Genomic DNA, 18232 nt, shown 5'->3' with positions numbered 1-18232 from the left:
TGCCAACAAATCTTGTGGGTCCCACGCCATCCACTCGAATTGTCGGAACGAAAGGACATATGGAATCGCGAGTCATGTACTAACTGGTGCGATCATACCAGCACTAATGCACCGGATCCCATCAGAACTCCGCAGTTAAGCGTGCTTGGGCGAGAGTAGTACCAGGAAGGGTGACCTCACGGGAAGTCCTCGTGTTGCACCCCTTTTTTATTTTGTTTTTGGATCTAAAACGATTCTAGCTTTGGAAAACCCATAACTTGAAAACCCATAACTTTTGAACCGTGAGGAACTACGCCGCCCACAGCACCATTTCGGAAAGGCCCAGAAACCATCAAGGGCGGTTAAAGGACGTCACGATTTTTCGGCCCCAAATTCAGCCGTTTTGACCCTCAAACGGGCTGCTGAAATTTACGGAGCGTAAAATAGTCGCGATGCGTTTTTTCGAGTGTTTGTTGTTGTTGTTGTTGTTGTTGTTGTGTTCTACATCAATCTCGACGCACTTTCGTTCGAGAAAAAAAAATGCCAACAAATCTTGTGGGTCCCACGCCATCCACTCGAATTGTCGGAACGAAAGGACATATGGAATCGCGAGTCATGTACTAACGGGTGCGATCATACCAGCACTAATGCACCGGATCCCATCAGAACTCCGCAGTTAAGCGTGCTTGGGCGAGAGTAGTACTAGGATGGGTGACCTCCCGGGAAGTCCTCGTGTTGCACCCCTTTTTTATTTTGTTTTTGGATCTAAAACGATTCTAGCTTTGGAAAACCCATAACTTTTGAACCGTGAGGAACTACGCCGCCCACAGCACCATTTCGGAAAGGCCCAGAAACCATCAAGGGCGGTTAAAGGACGTCGCGATTTTTCGGCCCAATTCAGCCGTTTTGACCCTCAAACGGGCTGCTGAAATTTACGGAGCGTAAAATAGTCGCGATGCGTTTTTTCGAGTGTTTGTTGTTGTTGCTGTTGTTGTTGTGTTCTACATCAATCTCGACGCACTTTCGTTCGAGAAAAAAAATGCCAACAAATCTTGTGGGTCCCACGCCATCCACTCGAATTGTCGGAACGAAAGGACATATGGAATCGCGAGTCATGTACTAACGGGTGTGATCATACCAGCACTAATGCACCGGATCCCATCAGAACTCCGCAGTTAAGCGTGCTTGGGCGAGAGTAGTACTAGGATGGGTGACCTCACGGGAAGTCCTCGTGTTGCACCCCTTTTTTATTTTGTTTTTGGATCTAAAACGATTCTAGCTTTGGAAAACCCATAACTTGAAAACCCATAACTTTTGAACCGTGAGGAACTACGCCGCCCACAGCACCATTTCGGAAAGGCCCAGAAACCATCAAGGGCGGTTAAAGGACGTCACGATTTTTCGGCCCCAAATTCAGCCGTTTTGACCCTCAAACGGGCTGCTGAAATTTACGGAGCGTAAAATAGTCGCGATGCGTTTTTTCGAGTGTTTGTTGTTGTTGTTGTTGTTGTTGTGTTCTACATCAATCTCGACGCACTTTCGTTCGAGAAAAAAAATGCCAACAAATCTTGTGGGTCCCACGCCATCCACTCGAATTGTCGGAACGAAAGGACATATGGAATCGCGAGTCATGTACTAACGGGTGCGATCATACCAGCACTAATGCACCGGATCCCATCAGAACTCCGCAGTTAAGCGTGCTTGGGCGAGAGTAGTACTAGGATGGGTGACCTCACGGGAAGTCCTCGTGTTGCACCCCTTTTTTATTTTGTTTTTGGATCTAAAACGATTCTAGCTTTGGACCCATAACTTGAAAACCCATAACTTTTGAACCGTGAGGAACTACGCCGCCCACAGCACCATTTCGGAAAGGCCCAGAAACCATCAAGGGCGGTTAAAGGACGTCACGATTTTTCGGCCCCAAATTCAGCCGTTTTGACCCTCAAACGGGCTGCTGAAATTTACGGAGCGTAAAATAGTCGCGATGCGTTTTTTCGAGTGTTTGTTGTTGTTGTTGTTGTTGTTGTGTTCTACATCAATCTCGACGCACTTTCGTTCGAGAAAAAAAATGCCAACAAATCTTGTGGGTCCCACGCCATCCACTCGAATTGTCGGAACGAAAGGACATATGGAATCGCGAGTCATGTACTAACGGGTGCGATCATACCAGCACTAATGCACCGGATCCCATCAGAACTCCGCAGTTAAGCGTGCTTGGGCGAGAGTAGTACCAGGAAGGGTGACCTCACGGGAAGTCCTCGTGTTGCACCCCTTTTTTATTTTGTTTTTGGATCTAAAACGATTCTAGCTTTGGAAAACCCATAACTTTTGAACCGTGAGGAACTACGCCGCCCACAGCACCATTTCGGAAAGGCCCAGAAACCATCAAGGGCGGTTAAAGGACGTCACGATTTTTCGGCCCCAAATTCAGCCGTTTTGACCCTCAAACGGGCTGCTGAAATTTACGGAGCGTAAAATAGTCGCGATGCGTTTTTTCGAGTGTGTTGTTGTTGTTGTTGTTGTTGTTGTGTTCTACATCAATCTCGACGCACTTTCGTTCGAGAAAAAAAATGCCAACAAATCTTGTGGGTCCCACGCCATCCACTCGAATTGTCGGAACGAAAGGACATATGGAATCGCGAGTCATGTACTAACGGGTGCGATCATACCAGCACTAATGCTCCGGATCCCATCAGAACTCCGCAGTTAAGCGTGCTTGGGCGAGAGTAGTACTAGGATGGGTGACCTCCCGGGAAGTCCTCGTGTTGCACCCCTTTTTTATTTTGTTTTTGGATCTAAAACGATTCTAGCTTTGGAAAACCCATAACTTGAAAACCCATAACTTTTGAATCGTGAGGAACTACGCCGCCCACAGACCATTTCGGAAAGGCCCAGAAACCATCAAGGGCGGTTAAAGGACGTCGCGATTTTTCGGCACCAATTTCAGCCGTTTTGACCCTCAAACGGGCTTCTGAAATTTACGGAGCGTAAAATAGTCGCGATGCGTTTTTTCGAGTGTTTGTTGTTGTTGCTGTTGTTGTTGTGTTCTACATCAATCTCGACGCACTTTCGTTCGAGAAAAAAAATGCCAACAAATCTTGTGGGTCCCACGCCATCCACTCGAATTGTAGGAACGAAAGGACATATGGAATCGCGAGTCATGTATTAACGGGTGTGATCATACCAGCACTAATGCACCGGATCCTATCAGAACTCCGCAGTCAAGCGTGCTTGGGCGAGAGTAGTACTAGGATGGGTGACCTCACGGGAAGTCCTCGTGTTGCACCCCTTTTTTATTTTGTTTTTGGATCTAAAACGATTCTAGCTTTGGAAAACCCATAACTTGAAAACCCATAACTTTTGAACCGTGAGGAACTACGCCGCCCACAGCACCATTTCGGAAAGGCCCAGAAACCATCAAGGGCGGTTAAAGGACGTCACGATTTTTCGGCCCCAAATTCAGCCGTTTTGACCCTCAAACGGGCTGCTGAAATTTACGGAGCGTAAAATAGTCGCGATGCGTTTTTTCGAGTGTTTGTTGTTGTTGTTGTTGTTGTTGTGTTCTACATCAATCTCGACGCACTTTCGTTCGAGAAAAAAAATGCCAACAAATCTTGTGGGTCCCACGCCATCCACTCGAATTGTCGGAACGAAAGGACATATGGAATCGCGAGTCATGTACTAACGGGTGCGATCATACCAGCACTAATGCACCGGATCCCATCAGAACTCCGCAGTTAAGCGTGCTTGGGCGAGAGTAGTACTAGGATGGGTGACCTCCGGGAAGTCCTCGTGTTGCACCCCTTTTTTATTTTGTTTTTGGATCTAAAACGATTCTAGCTTTGGGAAAACCCATAACTTTTGAACCGTGAGGAACTACGCCGCCCACAGCACCATTTCGGAAAGGCCCAGAAACCATCAAGGGCGGTTAAAGGACGTCACGATTTTTCGGCCCCAAATTCAGCCGTTTTGACCCTCAAACGGGCTGCTGAAATTTACGGAGCGTAAAATAGTCGCGATGCGTTTTTTCGAGTGTTGTTGTTGTTGTTGTTGTTGTTGTTGTGTTCTACATCAATCTCGACGCACTTTCGTTCGAGAAAAAAAATGCCAACAAATCTTGTGGGTCCCACGCCATCCACTCGAATTGTCGGAACGAAAGGACATATGGAATCGCGAGTCATGTACTAACGGGTGCGATCATACCAGCACTAATGCACCGGATCCCATCAGAACTCCGCAGTTAAGCGTGCTTGGGCGAGAGTAGTACTAGGATGGGTGACCTCCCGGGAAGTCCTCGTGTTGCACCCCTTTTTTATTTTGTTTTTGGATCTAAAACGATTCTAGCTTTGGAAAACCCATAACTTTTGAACCGTGAGGAACTACGCCGCCCACAGCACCATTTCGGAAAGGCCCAGAAACCATCAAGGGCGGTTAAAGGGCATCACGATTTTTCGGCCCCAGATTCAGCCGTTTTGACCCTCAAACGGGCTGCTGAAATTTACGGAGCGTAAAATAGTCGCGATGCGTTTTTTCGAGTGTTTGTTGTTGTTGCTGTTGTTGTTGTGTTCTACATCAATCTCGACGCACTTTCGTTCGAGAAAAAAAATGCCAACAAATCTTGTGGGTCCCACGCCATCCACTCGAATTGTCGGAACAAAAGGACATATGGAATAGCGAGTCATGTATTAACGGGTGTGATCATACCAGCACTAATGCACCGGATCCCATCAGAACTCTGCAGTTAAGCGCGCCTGGGTGAGAGTAGTATTAGGATGGGTGACCTCCCGGGAAGTCCTCGTGTTGCACCCCTTTTTTATTTTGTTTTTGGATCTAAAACGATTCTAGCTTTGGAAAACCCATAACTTGAAAACCCATAACTTTTGAACCGTGAGGAACTACGCCGCCCACAGCACCATTTCGGAAAGGCCCAGAAACCATCAAGGGCGGTTAAAGGACGTCGCGATTTTTCGGCACCAATTTCAGCCGTTTTGACCCTCAAACGGGCTTCTGAAATTTACGGAGCGTAAAATAGTCGCGATGCGTTTTTTCGAGTGTTTGTTGTTGTTGCTGTTGTTGTTGTGTTCTACATCAATCTCGACGCACTTTCGTTCGAGAAAAAAAAATGCCAACAAATCTTGTGGGTCCCACGCCATCCACTCGAATTGTCGGAACGAAAGGACATATGGAATCGCGAGTCATGTATTAACGGGTGTGATCATACCAGCACTAATGCACCGGATCCCATCAGAACTCCGCAGTTAAGCGTGCTTGGGCGAGAGTAGTACCAGGAAGGGTGACCTCACGGGAAGTCCACGTGTTGTACCACTTTTTTATTTTGTTTTTGGATCTAAAACGATTCTAGCTTTGGAAAACCCATAACTTGAAAACCCATAACTTTTGAACCGTGAGGAACTACGCCGCTCACAGCACCATTTCGGAAAGGCCCAGAAACCATCAAGGGCGGTTAAAGGGCGTCACGATTTTTCGGCCCCAAATTCAGCCGTTTTGACCCTCAAACGGGCTGCTGAAATTTACGGAGCGTAAAATAGTCGCGATGCGTTTTTTCGAGTGTTTGTTGTTGTTGTTGTTGTTGTTGTGTTCTACATCAATCTCGACGCACTTTCGTTCGAGAAAAAAAAATGCCAACAAATCTTGTGGGTCCCACGCCATCCACTCGAATTGTCGGAACGAAAGGACATATGGAATCGCGAGTCATGTACTAACGGGTGCGATCATACCAGCACTAATGCACCGGATCCCATCAGAACTCCGCAGTTAAGCGTGCTTGGGCGAGAGTAGTACTAGGATGGGTGACCTCCCGGGAAGTCCTCGTGTTGCACCCCTTTTTTATTTTGTTTTTGGATCTAAAACGATTCTAGCTTTGGAAAACCCATAACTTTTGAACCGTGAGGAACTACGCCGCCCACAGCACCATTTCGGAAAGGCCCAGAAACCATCAAGGGCGGTTAAAGGACGTCGCGATTTTTCGGCCCCAAATTCAGCCGTTTTGACCCTCAAACGGGCTGCTGAAATTTACGGAGCGTAAAATAGTCGCGATGCGTTTTTTCGAGTGTTTGTTGTTGTTGCTGTTGTTGTTGTGTTCTACATCAATCTCGACGCACTTTCGTTCGAGAAAAAAAATGCCAACAAATCTTGTGGGTCCCACGCCATCCACTCGAATTGTCGGAACGAAAGGACATATGGAATCGCGAGTCATGTATTAACGGGTGTGATCATACCAGCACTAATGCACCGGATCCCATCAGAACTCCGCAGTTAAGCGTGCTTGGGCGAGAGTAGTACTAGGATGGGTGACCTCCCGGGAAGTCCTCGTGTTGCACCCCTTTTTTATTTTGTTTTTGGATCTAAAACGATTCTAGCTTTGGAAAACCCATAACTTGAAAACCCATAACTTTTGAATCGTGAGGAACTACGCCGCCCACAGACCATTTCGGAAAGGCCCAGAAACCATCAAGGGCGGTTAAAGGACGTCGCGATTTTTCGGCACCAATTTCAGCCGTTTTGACCCTCAAACGGGCTTCTGAAATTTACGGAGCGTAAAATAGTCGCGATGCGTTTTTTCGAGTGTTTGTTGTTGTTGCTGTTGTTGTTGTGTTCTACATCAATCTCGACGCACTTTCGTTCGAGAAAAAAAATGCCAACAAATCTTGTGGGTCCCACGCCATCCACTCGAATTGTCGGAACGAAAGGACATATGGAATCGCGAGTCATGTACTAACGGGTGCGATCATACCAGCACTAATGCACCGGATCCCATCAGAACTCCGCAGTTAAGCGTGCTTGGGCGAGAGTAGTACCAGGATGGGTGACCTCACGGGAAGTCCTCGTGTTGCACCCCTTTTTTATTTTGTTTTTGGATCTAAAACGATTCTAGCTTTGGAAAACCCATAACTTGAAAACCCATAACTTTTGAACCGTGAGGAACTACGCCGCCCACAGCACCATTTCGGAAAGGCCCAGAAACCATCAAGGGCGGTTAAAGGACGTCACGATTTTTCGGCCCCAAATTCAGCCGTTTTGACCCTCAAACGGGCTGCTGAAATTTACGGAGCGTAAAATAGTCGCGATGCGTTTTTTCGAGTGTTTGTTGTTGTTGTTGTTGTTGTTGTGTTCTACATCAATCTCGACGCACTTTCGTTCGAGAAAAAAAAATGCCAACAAATCTTGTGGGTCCCACGCCATCCACTCGAATTGTCGGAACGAAAGGACATATGGAATCGCGAGTCATGTACTAACGGGTGCGATCATACCAGCACTAATGCACCGGATCCCATCAGAACTCCGCAGTTAAGCGTGCTTGGGCGAGAGTAGTACTAGGATGGGTGACCTCCGGGAAGTCCTCGTGTTGCACCCCTTTTTTATTTTGTTTTTGGATCTAAAACGATTATAGCTTTGGAAAACCCATAACTTGAAAACCCATAACTTTTGAACCGTGAGGAACTACGCCGCCCACAGCACCATTTCGGAAAGGCCCAGAAACCATCAAGGGCGGTTAAAGGACGTCGCGATTTTTCGGCCCCAAATTCAGCCGTTTTGACCCTCAAACGGGCTGCTGAAATTTACGGAGCGTAAAATAGTCGCGATGCGTTTTTTCGAGTGTTTGTTGTTGTTGTTTTTGTTGTTGTTGTTGTGTTCTACATCAATCTCGACGCACTTTCGTTCGAGAAAAAAAATGCCAACAAATCTTGTGGGTCCCACGCCATCCACTCGAATTGTCGGAACGAAAGGACATATGGAATCGCGAGTCATGTACTAACTGGTGCGATCATACCAGCACTAATGCACCGGATCCCATCAGAACTCCGCAGTTAAGCGTGCTTGGGCGAGAGTAGTACTAGGATGGGTGACCTCCCGGGAAGTCCTCGTGTTGCACCCCTTTTTTATTTTGTTTTTGGATCTAAAACGATTCTAGCTTTGGAAAACCCATAACTTTTAAACCGTGAGGAACTACGCCGCCCACAGCACCATTTCGGAAAGGCCCAGAAACCATCAAGGGCGGTTAAAGGACGTCGCGATTTTTCGGCCCAATTTCAGCCGTTTTGACCCTCAAACGGGCTTCTGAAATTTACGGAGCGTAAAATAGTCGCGATGCGTTTTTTCGAGTGTTTGTTGTTGTTGCTGTTGTTGTTGTGTTCTACATCAATCTCGACGCACTTTCGTTCGAGAAAAAAAATGCCAACAAATCTTGTGGGTCCCACGCCATCCACTCGAATTGTCGGAACGAAAGGACATATGGAATCGCGAGTCATGTATTAACGGGTGTGATCATACCAGCACTAATGCACCGGATCCCATCAGAACTCCGCAGTTAAGCGTGCTTGGGCGAGAGTAGTACAAGGATGGGTGACCTCACGGGAAGTCCTCGTGTTGCACCCCTTTTTTATTTTGTTTTTGGATCTAAAACGATTCTAGCTTTGGAAAACCCATAACTTGAAAACCCATAACTTTTGAACCGTGAGGAACGCCGCCGCCCACAGCACCATTTCGGAAAGGCCCAGAAACCATCAAGGGCGGTTAAAGGACGTCACGATTTTTCGGCCCCAAATTCAGCCGTTTTGACCCTCAAACGGGCTGCTGAAATTTACGGAGCGTAAAATAGTCGCGATGCGTTTTTTCGAGTGTTTGTTGTTGTTGTTGTTGTTGTTGTGTTCTACATCAATCTCGACGCACTTTCGTTCGAGAAAAAAAAATGCCAACAAATCTTGTGGGTCCCACGCCATCCACTCGAATTGTCGGAACGAAAGGACATATGGAATCGCGAGTCATGTACTAACGGGTGCGATCATACCAGCACTAATGCACCGGATCCCATCAGAACTCCGCAGTTAAGCGTGCTTGGGCGAGAGTAGTACTAGGATGGGTGACCTCCCGGGAAGTCCTCGTGTTGCACCCCTTTTTTATTTTGTTTTTGGATCTAAAACGATTCTAGCTTTGGAAAACCCATAACTTGAAAACCCATAACTTTTGAACCGTGAGGAACTACGCCGCCCACAGCACCATTTCGGAAAGGCCCAGAAACCATCAAGGGCGGTTAAAGGACGTCGCGATTTTTCGGCCCCAAATTCAGCCGTTTTGACCCTCAAACGGGCTGCTGAAATTTACGGAGCGTAAAATAGTCGCGATGCGTTTTTTCGAATGTTTGTTGTTGTTGTTGTTGTTGTTGTTGTGTTCTACATCAATCTCGACGCACTTTCGTTCGAGAAAAAAAATGCCAACAAATCTTGTGGGTCCCACGCCATCCACTCGAATTGTCGGAACGAAAGGACATATGGAATCGCGAGTCATGTACTAACGGGTGTGATCATACCAGCACTAATGCACCGGATCCCATCAGAACTCCGCAGTTAAGCGTGCTTGGGCGAGAGTAGTATTAGGATGGGTGACCTCCGGGAAGTCCTCGTGTTGCACCCCTTTTTTATTTTGTTTTTGGATCTAAAACGATTCTAGCTTTGGAAAACCCATAACTTTTGAACCGTGAGGAACTACGCCGCCCACAGCACCATTTCGGAAAGGCCCAGAAACCATCAAGGGCGGTTAAAGGACGTCGCGATTTTTCGGCCCCAATTTCAGCCGTTTTGACCCTCAAACGGGCTGCTGAAATTTACGGAGCGTAAAATAGTCGCGATGCGTTTTTTCGAGTGTTTGTTGTTGTTGCTGTTGTTGTTGTGTTCTACATCAATCTCGACGCACTTTCGTTCGAGAAAAAAAATGCCAACAAATCTTGTGGGTCCCACGCCATCCACTCGAATTGTCGGAACGAAAGGACATATGGAATCGCGAGTCATGTACTAACGGGTGTGATCATACCAGCACTAATGCACCGGATCCCATCAGAACTCCGCAGTTAAGCGTGCTTGGGCGAGAGTAGTACTAGGAGGGTGACCTCACGGGAAGTCCTCGTGTTGCACCCCTTTTTTATTTTGTTTTTGGATCTAAAACGATTCTAGCTTTGGAAAACCCATAACTTGAAAACCCATAACTTTTGAACCGTGAGGAACTACGCCGCCCACAGCACCATTTCGGAAAGGCCCAGAAACCATCAAGGGCGGTTAAAGGACGTCACGATTTTTCGGCCCCAAATTCAGCCGTTTTGACCCTCAAACGGGCTGCTGAAATTTACGGAGCGTAAAATAGTCGCGATGCGTTTTTTCGAGTGTTTGTTGTTGTTGTTGTTGTTGTTGTGTTCTACATCAATCTCGACGCACTTTCGTTCGAGAAAAAAAAATGCCAACAAATCTTGTGGGTCCCACGCCATCCACTCGAATTGTCGGAACGAAAGGACATATGGAATCGCGAGTCATGTACTAACGGGTGCGATCATACCAGCACTAATGCACCGGATCCCATCAGAACTCCGCAGTTAAGCGTGCTTGGGCGAGAGTAGTACTAGGATGGGTGACCTCCCGGGAAGTCCTCGTGTTGCACCCCTTTTTTATTTTGTTTTTGGATCTAAAACGATTCTAGCTTTGGAAAACTTGAAAACCCATAACTTTTGAACCGTGAGGAACTACGCCGCCCACAGCACCATTTCGGAAAGGCCCAGAAACCATCAAGGGCGGTTAAAGGACGTCGCGATTTTTCGGCCCCAAATTCAGCCGTTTTGACCCTCAAACGGGCTGCTGAAATTTACGGAGCGTAAAATAGTCGCGATGCGTTTTTTCGAATGTTGGTTGTTGTTGTTGTTGTTGTTGTGTTCTACATCAATCTCGACGCACTTTCGTTCGAGAAAAAAAAATGCCAACAAATCTTGTGGGTCCCACGCCATCCACTCGAATTGTCGGAACGAAAGGACATATGGAATCGCGAGTCATGTACTAACGGGTGCGATCATACCAGCACTAATGCACCGGATCCCATCAGAACTCCGCAGTTAAGCGTGCTTGGGCGAGAGTAGTACTAGGATGGGTGACCTCCCGGGAAGTCCTCGTGTTGCACCCCTTTTTTATTTTGTTTTTGGATCTAAAACGATTCTAGCTTTGGAAAATCCATAACTTTTGAACCGTGAGGAACTACGCCGCCCACAGCACCATTTCGGAAAGGCCCAGAAACCATCAAGGGCGGTTAAAGGACGTCGCGATTTTTCGGCCCCAAATTCAGCCGTTTTGACCCTCAAACGGGCTGCTGAAATTTACGGAGCGTAAAATAGTCGCGATGCGTTTTTTCGAATGTTTGTTGTTGTTGTTGCTGTTGTTGTTGTGTTCTACATCAATCTCGACGCACTTTCGTTCGAGAAAAAAAATGCCAACAAATCTTGTGGGTCCCACGCCATCCACTCGAATTGTCGGAACAAAAGGACATATGGAATAGCGAGTCATGTATTAACGGGTGTGATCATACCAGCACTAATGCACCGGATCCCATCAGAACTCCGCAGTTAAGCGTGCTTGGGCGAGAGTAGTACTAGGATGGGTGACCTCCCGGGAAGTCCTCGTGTTGCACCCCTTTTTTATTTTGTTTTTGGATCTAAAACGATTCTAGCTTTGGAAAACCCATAACTTGAAAACCCATAACTTTTGAACCGTGAGGAACTACGCCGCCCACAGCACCATTTCGGAAAGGCCCAGAAACCATCAAGGGCGGTTAAAGGACGTCACGATTTTTCGGCCCCAAATTCAGCCGTTTTGACCCTCAAACGGGCTGCTGAAATTTACGGAGCGTAAAATAGTCGCGATGCGTTTTTTCGAGTGTTTGTTGTTGTTGCTGGTGTTGTTGTTGTTGTGTTCTACATCAATCTCGACGCACTTTCGTTCGAGAAAAAAAAATGCCAACAAATCTTGTGGGTCCCACGCCATCCACTCGAATTGTCGGAACGAAAGGACATATGGAATCGCGAGTCATGTATTAACGGGTGCGATCATACCAGCACTAATGCACCGGATCCCATCAGAACTCCGCAGTTAAGCGTGCTTGGGCGAGAGTAGTACTAGGATGGGTGACCTCCCGGGAAGTCCTCGTGTTGCACCCCTTTTTTATTTTGTTTTTGGATCTAAAACGATTCTAGCTTTGGAAAACCCATAACTTTTGAACCGTGAGGAACTACGCCGCCCACAGCACCATTTCGGAAAGGCCCAGAAACCATCAAGGGCGGTTAAAGGACGTCACGATTTTTCGGCCCCAAATTCAGCCGTTTTGACCCTCAAACGGGCTGCTGAAATTTACGGAGCGTAAAATAGTCGCGATGCGTTTTTTCGAGTGTTTGTTGTTGTTGTTGTTGTTGTTGTTGTGTTCTACATCAATCTCGACGCACTTTCGTTCGAGAAAAAAAAATGCCAACAAATCTTGTGGGTCCCACGCCATCCACTCGAATTGTCGGAACGAAAGGACATATGGAATCGCGAGTCATGTACTAACGGGTGCGATCATACCAGCACTAATGCACCGGATCCCATCAGAACTCCGCAGTTAAGCGTGCTTGGGCGAGAGTAGTACTAGGATGGGTGACCTCCCGGGAAGTCCTCGTGTTGCACCCCTTTTTTATTTTGTTTTTGGATCTAAAACGATTCTAGCTTTGGAAAACCCATAACTTTTGAACCGTGAGGAACTACGCCGCCCACAGCACCATTTCGGAAAGGCCCAGAAACCATCAAGGGCGGTTAAAGGACGTCGCGATTTTTCGGCCCCAAATTCAGCCGTTTTGACCCTCAAACGGGCTGCTGAAATTTACGGAGCGTAAAATAGTCGCGATGCGTTTTTTCGAATGTTTGTTGTTGTTGTTGCTGTTGTTGTTGTGTTCTACATCAATCTCGACGCACTTTCGTTCGAGAAAAAAAATGCCAACAAATCTTGTGGGTCCCACGCCATCCACTCGAATTGTCGGAACAAAAGGACATATGGAATAGCGAGTCATGTATTAACGGGTGTGATCATACCAGCACTAATGCACCGGATCCCATCAGAACGCTGCAGTTAAGCGCGCCTGGGTGAGAGTAGTATTAGGATGGGTGACCTCCCGGGAAGTCCTCGTGTTGCACCCCTTTTTTATTTTGTTTTTGGATCTAAAACGATTCTAGCTTTGGAAAACCCATAACTTGAAAACCCATAACTTTTGAACCGTGAGGAACTACGCCGCCCACAGCACCATTTCGGAAAGGCCCAGAAACCATCAAGGGCGGTTAAAGGACGTCGCGATTTTTCGGCCCCAAATTCAGCCGTTTTGACCCTCAAACGGGCTGCTGAAATTTACGGAGCGTAAAATAGTCGCGATGCGTTTTTTCGAGTGTTTGTTGTTGTTGCTGTTGTTGTTGTGTTCTACATCAATCTCGACGCACTTTCGTTCGAGAAAAAAAAATGCCAACAAATCTTGTGGGTCCCACGCCATCCACTCGAATTGTCGGAACGAAAGGACATATGGAATCGCGAGTCATGTACTAACGGGTGTGATCATACCAGCACTAATGCACCGGATCCCATCAGAACTCCGCAGTTAAGCGTGCTTGGGCGAGAGTAGTACCAGGATGGGTGACCTCCGGGAAGTCCTCGTGTTGCACCCCTTTTTTATTTTGTTTTTGGATCTAAAACGATTCTAGCTTTGGAAAACCCATAACTTGAAAACCCATAACTTTTGAACCGTGAGGAACTACGCCGCCCACAGCACCATTTCGGAAAGGCCCAGAAACCATCAAGGGCGGTTAAAGGACGTCACGATTTTTCGGCCCCAAATTCAGCCGTTTTGACCCTCAAACGGGCTGCTGAAATTTACGGAGCGTAAAATAGTCGCGATGCGTTTTTTCGAGTGTTTGTTGTTGTTGTTGTTGTTGTTGTTGTTGTTGTTGTGTTCTACATCAATCTCGACGCACTTTCGTTCGAGAAAAAAAATGCCAACAAATCTTGTGGGTCCCACGCCATCCACTCGAATTGTCGGAACGAAAGGACATATGGAATCGCGAGTCATGTACTAACTGGTGCGATCATACCAGCACTAATGCACCGGATCCCATCAGAACTCCGCAGTTAAGCGTGCTTGGGCGAGAGTAGTACTAGGATGGGTGACCTCCCGGGAAGTCCTCGTGTTGCACCCCTTTTTTATTTTGTTTTTGGATCTAAAACGATTCTAGCTTTGGAAAACCCATAACTTTTGAACCGTGAGGAACTACGCCGCCCACAGCACCATTTCGGAAAGGCCCAGAAACCATCAAGGGCGGTTAAAGGACGTCGCGATTTTTCGGCCCCAAATTCAGCCGTTTTGACCCTCAAACGGGCTGCTGAAATTTACGGAGCGTAAAATAGTCGCGATGCGTTTTTTCGAGTGTTTGTTGTTGTTGCTGTTGTTGTTGTGTTCTACATCAATCTCGACGCACTTTCGTTCGAGAAAAAAAATGCCAACAAATCTTGTGGGTCCCACGCCATCCACTCGAATTGTCGGAACGAAAGGACATATGGAATCGCGAGTCATGTACTAACGGGTGTGATCATACCAGCACTAATGCACCGGATCCCATCAGAACTCCGCAGTTAAGCGTGCTTGGGCGAGAGTAGTACTAGGATGGGTGACCTCCCGGGAAGTCCTCGTGTTGCACCCCTTTTTTATTTTGTTTTTGGATCTAAAACGATTCTAGCTTTGGAAAACCCATAACTTGAAAACCCATAACTTTTGAATCGTGAGGAACTACGCCGCCCACAGCACCATTTCGGAAAGGCCCAGAAACCATCAAGGGCGGTTAAAGGGCGTCGCGATTATTCGGCACCAATTTCAGCCGTTTTGACCTTCAAACGGGCTGCTGAAATTTACGGAGCGTAAAATAGTCGCGATGCGTTTTTTCGAGTGTTTGTTGTTGTTGTTGTTGTTGTTGTGTTCTACATCAATCTCGACGCACTTTCGTTCGAGAAAAAAAAATGCCAACAAATCTTGTGGGTCCCACGCCATCCACTCGAATTGTCGGAACGAAAGGACATATGGAATCGCGAGTCATGTACTAACGGGTGTGATCATACCAGCACTAATGCACCGGATCCCATCAGAACTCCGCAGTTAAGCGTGCTTGGGCGAGAGTAGTACTAGGATGGGTGACCTCACGGGAAGTCCTCGTGTTGCACCCCTTTTTTATTTTGTTTTTGGATCTAAAACGATTCTAGCTTTGGAAAACCCATAACTTGAAAACCCATAACTTTTGAACCGTGAGGAACTACGCCGCCCACAGCACCATTTCGGAAAGGCCCAGAAACCATCAAGGGCGGTTAAAGGACGTCGCGATTTTTCGGCCCCAAATTCAGCCGTTTTGACCCTCAAACGGGCTGCTGAAATTTACGGAGCGTAAAATAGTCGCGATGCGTTTTTTCGAGTGTTTGTTGTTGTTGCTGTTGTTGTTGTGTTCTACATCAATCTCGACGCACTTTCGTTCGAGAAAAAAAAATGCCAACAAATCTTGTGGGTCCCACGCCATCCACTCGAATTGTCGGAACGAAAGGACATATGGAATCGCGAGTCATGTACTAACGGGTGCGATCATACCAGCACTAATGCACCGGATCCCATCAGAACTCCGCAGTTAAGCGTGCTTGGGCGAGAGTAGTACTAGGATGGGTGACCTCCCGGGAAGTCCTCGTGTTGCACCCCTTTTTTATTTTGTTTTTGGATCTAAAACGATTCTAGCTTTGGAAAACCCATAACTTGAAAACCCATAACTTTTGAACCGTGAGGAACTACGCCGCCCACAGCACCATTTCGGAAAGGCCCAGAAACCATCAAGGGCGGTTAAAGGACGTCGCGATTTTTCGGCACCAATTTCAGCCGTTTTGACCCTCAAACGGGCTTCTGAAATTTACGGAGCGTAAAATAGTCGCGATGCGTTTTTTCGAGTGTTTGTTGTTGTTGCTGTTGTTGTTGTGTTCTACATCAATCTCGACGCACTTTCGTTCGAGAAAAAAAAATGCCAACAAATCTTGTGGGTCCCACGCCATCCACTCGAATTGTCGGAACGAAAGGACATATGGAATCGCGAGTCATGTATTAACGGGTGTGATCATACCAGCACTAATGCACCGGATCCCATCAGAACTCCGCAGTTAAGCGTGCTTGGGCGAGAGTAGTACCAGGATGGGTGACCTCACGGGAAGTCCTCGTGTTGCACCCCTTTTTTATTTTGTTTTTGGATCTAAAACGATTCTAGCTTTGGAAAACCCATAACTTGAAAACCCATAACTTTTGAACCGTGAGGAACTACGCCGCCCACAGCACCATTTCGGAAAGGCCCAGAAACCATCAAGGGCGGTTAAAGGACGTCACGATTTTTCGGCCCCAAATTCAGCCGTTTTGACCCTCAAACGGGCTGCTGAAATTTACGGAGCGTAAAATAGTCGCGATGCGTTTTTTCGAGTGTTTGTTGTTGTTGTTGTTGTTGTTGTTGTGTTCTACATCAATCTCGACGCACTTTCGTTCGAGAAAAAAAATGCCAACAAATCTTGTGGGTCCCACGCCATCCACTCGAATTGTCGGAACGAAAGGACATATGGAATCGCGAGTCATGTACTAACGGGTGCGATCATACCAGCACTAATGCACCGGATCCCATCAGAACTCCGCAGTTAAGCGTGCTTGGGCGAGAGTAGTACTAGGATGGGTGACCTCCCGGGAAGTCCTCGTGTTGCACCCCTTTTTATTTTGTTTTTGGATCTAAAACGATTCTAGCTTTGGAAAACCCATAACTTTTGAACCGTGAGGAACTACGCCGCCCACAGCACCATTTCGGAAAGGCCAAAAAACCATCAAGGGCGGTTAAAGGAGGTCGCGATTTTTCGGCCCCAAATTCAGCCGTTTTGACCCTCAAACGGGCTGCTGAAATTTACGGAGCGTAAAATAGTCGCGATGCGTTTTTTCGAGTGTTTGTTGTTGTTGCTGTTGTTGTTGTGTTCTACATCAATCTCGACGCACTTTCGTTCGAGAAAAAAAAATGCCAACAAATCTTGTGGGTCCCACGCCATCCACTCGAATTGTCGGAACAAAAGGACATATGGAATAGCGAGTCATGTATTAACGGGTGTGATCATACCAGCACTAATGCACCGGATCCCATCAGAACTCTGCAGTTAAGCGCGCCTGGGTGAGAGTAGTATTAGGATGGGTGACCTCCCGGGAAGTCCTCGTGTTGCACCCCTTTTTTATTTTGTTTTTGGATCTAAAACGATTCTAGCTTTGGAAAACCCATAACTTGAAAACCCATAACTTTTGAATCGTGAGGAACTACGCCGCCCACAGACCATTTCGGAAAGGCCCAGAAACCATCAAGGGCGGTTAAAGGACGTCGCGATTTTTCGGCACCAATTTCAGCCGTTTTGACCCTCAAACGGGCTTCTGAAATTTACGGAGCGTAAAATAGTCGCGATGCGTTTTTCGAGTGTTTGTTGTTGTTGCTGTTGTTGTTGTGTTCTACTTCAATCTCGACGCACTTTCGTTCAAGAAAAAAAATGCCAACAAATCTTGTGGGTCCCACGCCATCCACTCGAATTGTCGGAACGAAAGGACATATGGAATCGCGAGTCATGTATTAACGGGTGTGATCATACCAGCACTAATGCACCGGATCCCATCAGAACTCCGCAGTTAAGCGTGCTTGGGCGAGAGTAGTACCAGGAAGGGTGACCTCACGGGAAGTCCTCGTGTTGCACCCCTTTTTTATTTTGTTTTTGGATCTAAAACGATTCTAGCTTTGGAAAACCCATAACTTGAAAACCCATAACTTTTGAACCGTGAGGAACTACGCCGCCCACAGCACCATTTCGGAAAGGCCCAGAAACCATCAAGGGCGGTTAAAGGACGTCACGATTTTTCGGCCCCAAATTCAGCCGTTTTGACCCTCAAACGGGCTGCTGAATTTACGGAGCGTAAAATAGTCGCGATGCGTTTTTTCGAGTGTTTGTTGTTGTTGTTGTTGTTTTTGTTGTGTTCTACATCAATCTCGACGCACTTTCGTTCGAGAAAAAAAAATGCCAACAAATCTTGTGGGTCCCACGCCATCCACTCGAATTGTCGGAACGAAAGGACATATGGAATCGCGAGTCATGTACTAACTGGGTGCGATCATACCAGCACTAATGCACCGGATCCCATCAGAACTCCGCAGTTAAGCGTGCTTGGGCGAGAGTAGTACTAGGATGGGTGACCTCCCGGAAGTCCTCGTGTTGCACCCCTTTTTTATTTTGTTTTTGGATCTAAAACGATTCTAGCTTTGGAAAATCCATAACTTTTGAACCGTGAGGAACTACGCCGCCCACAGCACCATTCGGAAAGGCCCAGAAA

The 18232-nt window shown here is 47.0% G+C and overlaps 36 non-coding genes across 36 annotated transcripts; all 36 read left to right on the top strand.

Moving 5' to 3' along the window:
* Window positions 1-84: 84 nt before the first annotated feature.
* Window positions 85-203, top strand: LOC117130265. The gene has a single exon (XR_004453702.1). It is a non-coding gene; the product is annotated as a 5S ribosomal RNA (ribosomal RNA).
* A 401-nt stretch (window positions 204-604) lies between these two features.
* Window positions 605-723, top strand: LOC117130300. The gene has a single exon (XR_004453737.1). It is a non-coding gene; the product is annotated as a 5S ribosomal RNA (ribosomal RNA).
* Window positions 724-1103: 380 nt separating this feature from the next.
* On the top strand, window positions 1104-1222 carry LOC117130335. The gene has a single exon (XR_004453770.1). It is a non-coding gene; the product is annotated as a 5S ribosomal RNA (ribosomal RNA).
* Window positions 1223-1619: 397 nt separating this feature from the next.
* On the top strand, window positions 1620-1738 carry LOC117130316. Its single transcript, XR_004453751.1, has one exon. It is a non-coding gene; the product is annotated as a 5S ribosomal RNA (ribosomal RNA).
* Window positions 1739-2132: 394 nt separating this feature from the next.
* LOC117130344 lies at window positions 2133-2251 on the top strand. Its single transcript, XR_004453779.1, has one exon. It is a non-coding gene; the product is annotated as a 5S ribosomal RNA (ribosomal RNA).
* A 383-nt stretch (window positions 2252-2634) lies between these two features.
* Window positions 2635-2753, top strand: LOC117130333. The gene has a single exon (XR_004453768.1). It is a non-coding gene; the product is annotated as a 5S ribosomal RNA (ribosomal RNA).
* A 396-nt stretch (window positions 2754-3149) lies between these two features.
* LOC117130287 lies at window positions 3150-3268 on the top strand. The gene has a single exon (XR_004453724.1). It is a non-coding gene; the product is annotated as a 5S ribosomal RNA (ribosomal RNA).
* Window positions 3269-3665: 397 nt separating this feature from the next.
* Window positions 3666-3783, top strand: LOC117130253. The gene has a single exon (XR_004453690.1). It is a non-coding gene; the product is annotated as a 5S ribosomal RNA (ribosomal RNA).
* A 385-nt stretch (window positions 3784-4168) lies between these two features.
* On the top strand, window positions 4169-4287 carry LOC117130289. The gene has a single exon (XR_004453726.1). It is a non-coding gene; the product is annotated as a 5S ribosomal RNA (ribosomal RNA).
* Window positions 4288-4669: 382 nt separating this feature from the next.
* On the top strand, window positions 4670-4788 carry LOC117130301. The gene has a single exon (XR_004453738.1). It is a non-coding gene; the product is annotated as a 5S ribosomal RNA (ribosomal RNA).
* A 398-nt stretch (window positions 4789-5186) lies between these two features.
* On the top strand, window positions 5187-5305 carry LOC117130298. The gene has a single exon (XR_004453735.1). It is a non-coding gene; the product is annotated as a 5S ribosomal RNA (ribosomal RNA).
* Window positions 5306-5703: 398 nt separating this feature from the next.
* Window positions 5704-5822, top strand: LOC117130278. Its single transcript, XR_004453715.1, has one exon. It is a non-coding gene; the product is annotated as a 5S ribosomal RNA (ribosomal RNA).
* A 382-nt stretch (window positions 5823-6204) lies between these two features.
* LOC117130331 lies at window positions 6205-6323 on the top strand. Its single transcript, XR_004453766.1, has one exon. It is a non-coding gene; the product is annotated as a 5S ribosomal RNA (ribosomal RNA).
* Window positions 6324-6719: 396 nt separating this feature from the next.
* LOC117130328 lies at window positions 6720-6838 on the top strand. Its single transcript, XR_004453763.1, has one exon. It is a non-coding gene; the product is annotated as a 5S ribosomal RNA (ribosomal RNA).
* A 398-nt stretch (window positions 6839-7236) lies between these two features.
* LOC117130252 lies at window positions 7237-7354 on the top strand. Its single transcript, XR_004453689.1, has one exon. It is a non-coding gene; the product is annotated as a 5S ribosomal RNA (ribosomal RNA).
* A 403-nt stretch (window positions 7355-7757) lies between these two features.
* Window positions 7758-7876, top strand: LOC117130338. Its single transcript, XR_004453773.1, has one exon. It is a non-coding gene; the product is annotated as a 5S ribosomal RNA (ribosomal RNA).
* Window positions 7877-8257: 381 nt separating this feature from the next.
* Window positions 8258-8376, top strand: LOC117130262. Its single transcript, XR_004453699.1, has one exon. It is a non-coding gene; the product is annotated as a 5S ribosomal RNA (ribosomal RNA).
* Window positions 8377-8774: 398 nt separating this feature from the next.
* LOC117130267 lies at window positions 8775-8893 on the top strand. Its single transcript, XR_004453704.1, has one exon. It is a non-coding gene; the product is annotated as a 5S ribosomal RNA (ribosomal RNA).
* A 400-nt stretch (window positions 8894-9293) lies between these two features.
* On the top strand, window positions 9294-9411 carry LOC117130283. The gene has a single exon (XR_004453720.1). It is a non-coding gene; the product is annotated as a 5S ribosomal RNA (ribosomal RNA).
* A 382-nt stretch (window positions 9412-9793) lies between these two features.
* LOC117130264 lies at window positions 9794-9911 on the top strand. Its single transcript, XR_004453701.1, has one exon. It is a non-coding gene; the product is annotated as a 5S ribosomal RNA (ribosomal RNA).
* Window positions 9912-10309: 398 nt separating this feature from the next.
* On the top strand, window positions 10310-10428 carry LOC117130256. The gene has a single exon (XR_004453693.1). It is a non-coding gene; the product is annotated as a 5S ribosomal RNA (ribosomal RNA).
* A 391-nt stretch (window positions 10429-10819) lies between these two features.
* LOC117130343 lies at window positions 10820-10938 on the top strand. Its single transcript, XR_004453778.1, has one exon. It is a non-coding gene; the product is annotated as a 5S ribosomal RNA (ribosomal RNA).
* Window positions 10939-11323: 385 nt separating this feature from the next.
* On the top strand, window positions 11324-11442 carry LOC117130330. Its single transcript, XR_004453765.1, has one exon. It is a non-coding gene; the product is annotated as a 5S ribosomal RNA (ribosomal RNA).
* Window positions 11443-11846: 404 nt separating this feature from the next.
* LOC117130332 lies at window positions 11847-11965 on the top strand. The gene has a single exon (XR_004453767.1). It is a non-coding gene; the product is annotated as a 5S ribosomal RNA (ribosomal RNA).
* A 386-nt stretch (window positions 11966-12351) lies between these two features.
* Window positions 12352-12470, top strand: LOC117130321. The gene has a single exon (XR_004453756.1). It is a non-coding gene; the product is annotated as a 5S ribosomal RNA (ribosomal RNA).
* Window positions 12471-12855: 385 nt separating this feature from the next.
* Window positions 12856-12974, top strand: LOC117130302. The gene has a single exon (XR_004453739.1). It is a non-coding gene; the product is annotated as a 5S ribosomal RNA (ribosomal RNA).
* Window positions 12975-13372: 398 nt separating this feature from the next.
* LOC117130284 lies at window positions 13373-13490 on the top strand. Its single transcript, XR_004453721.1, has one exon. It is a non-coding gene; the product is annotated as a 5S ribosomal RNA (ribosomal RNA).
* A 409-nt stretch (window positions 13491-13899) lies between these two features.
* On the top strand, window positions 13900-14018 carry LOC117130337. Its single transcript, XR_004453772.1, has one exon. It is a non-coding gene; the product is annotated as a 5S ribosomal RNA (ribosomal RNA).
* Window positions 14019-14400: 382 nt separating this feature from the next.
* Window positions 14401-14519, top strand: LOC117130329. Its single transcript, XR_004453764.1, has one exon. It is a non-coding gene; the product is annotated as a 5S ribosomal RNA (ribosomal RNA).
* Window positions 14520-14917: 398 nt separating this feature from the next.
* Window positions 14918-15036, top strand: LOC117130334. The gene has a single exon (XR_004453769.1). It is a non-coding gene; the product is annotated as a 5S ribosomal RNA (ribosomal RNA).
* Window positions 15037-15434: 398 nt separating this feature from the next.
* Window positions 15435-15553, top strand: LOC117130310. The gene has a single exon (XR_004453745.1). It is a non-coding gene; the product is annotated as a 5S ribosomal RNA (ribosomal RNA).
* A 398-nt stretch (window positions 15554-15951) lies between these two features.
* LOC117130341 lies at window positions 15952-16070 on the top strand. Its single transcript, XR_004453776.1, has one exon. It is a non-coding gene; the product is annotated as a 5S ribosomal RNA (ribosomal RNA).
* Window positions 16071-16470: 400 nt separating this feature from the next.
* LOC117130250 lies at window positions 16471-16589 on the top strand. The gene has a single exon (XR_004453687.1). It is a non-coding gene; the product is annotated as a 5S ribosomal RNA (ribosomal RNA).
* Window positions 16590-16971: 382 nt separating this feature from the next.
* On the top strand, window positions 16972-17090 carry LOC117130299. The gene has a single exon (XR_004453736.1). It is a non-coding gene; the product is annotated as a 5S ribosomal RNA (ribosomal RNA).
* A 395-nt stretch (window positions 17091-17485) lies between these two features.
* LOC117130255 lies at window positions 17486-17604 on the top strand. Its single transcript, XR_004453692.1, has one exon. It is a non-coding gene; the product is annotated as a 5S ribosomal RNA (ribosomal RNA).
* Window positions 17605-18005: 401 nt separating this feature from the next.
* Window positions 18006-18123, top strand: LOC117130263. Its single transcript, XR_004453700.1, has one exon. It is a non-coding gene; the product is annotated as a 5S ribosomal RNA (ribosomal RNA).
* The last annotated feature ends 109 nt before the right edge of the window (window positions 18124-18232 follow it).

The sequence above is a fragment of the Brassica rapa genome, unplaced genomic scaffold (assembly GCF_000309985.2).
Source record: "Brassica rapa cultivar Chiifu-401-42 unplaced genomic scaffold, CAAS_Brap_v3.01 Scaffold0389, whole genome shotgun sequence".
NCBI classification, from domain to species: domain Eukaryota; kingdom Viridiplantae; phylum Streptophyta; class Magnoliopsida; order Brassicales; family Brassicaceae; genus Brassica; species Brassica rapa.
Note: the sequence above shows the minus strand (reverse complement) of the source record. Positions and strands in the feature narration are given on the sequence as shown.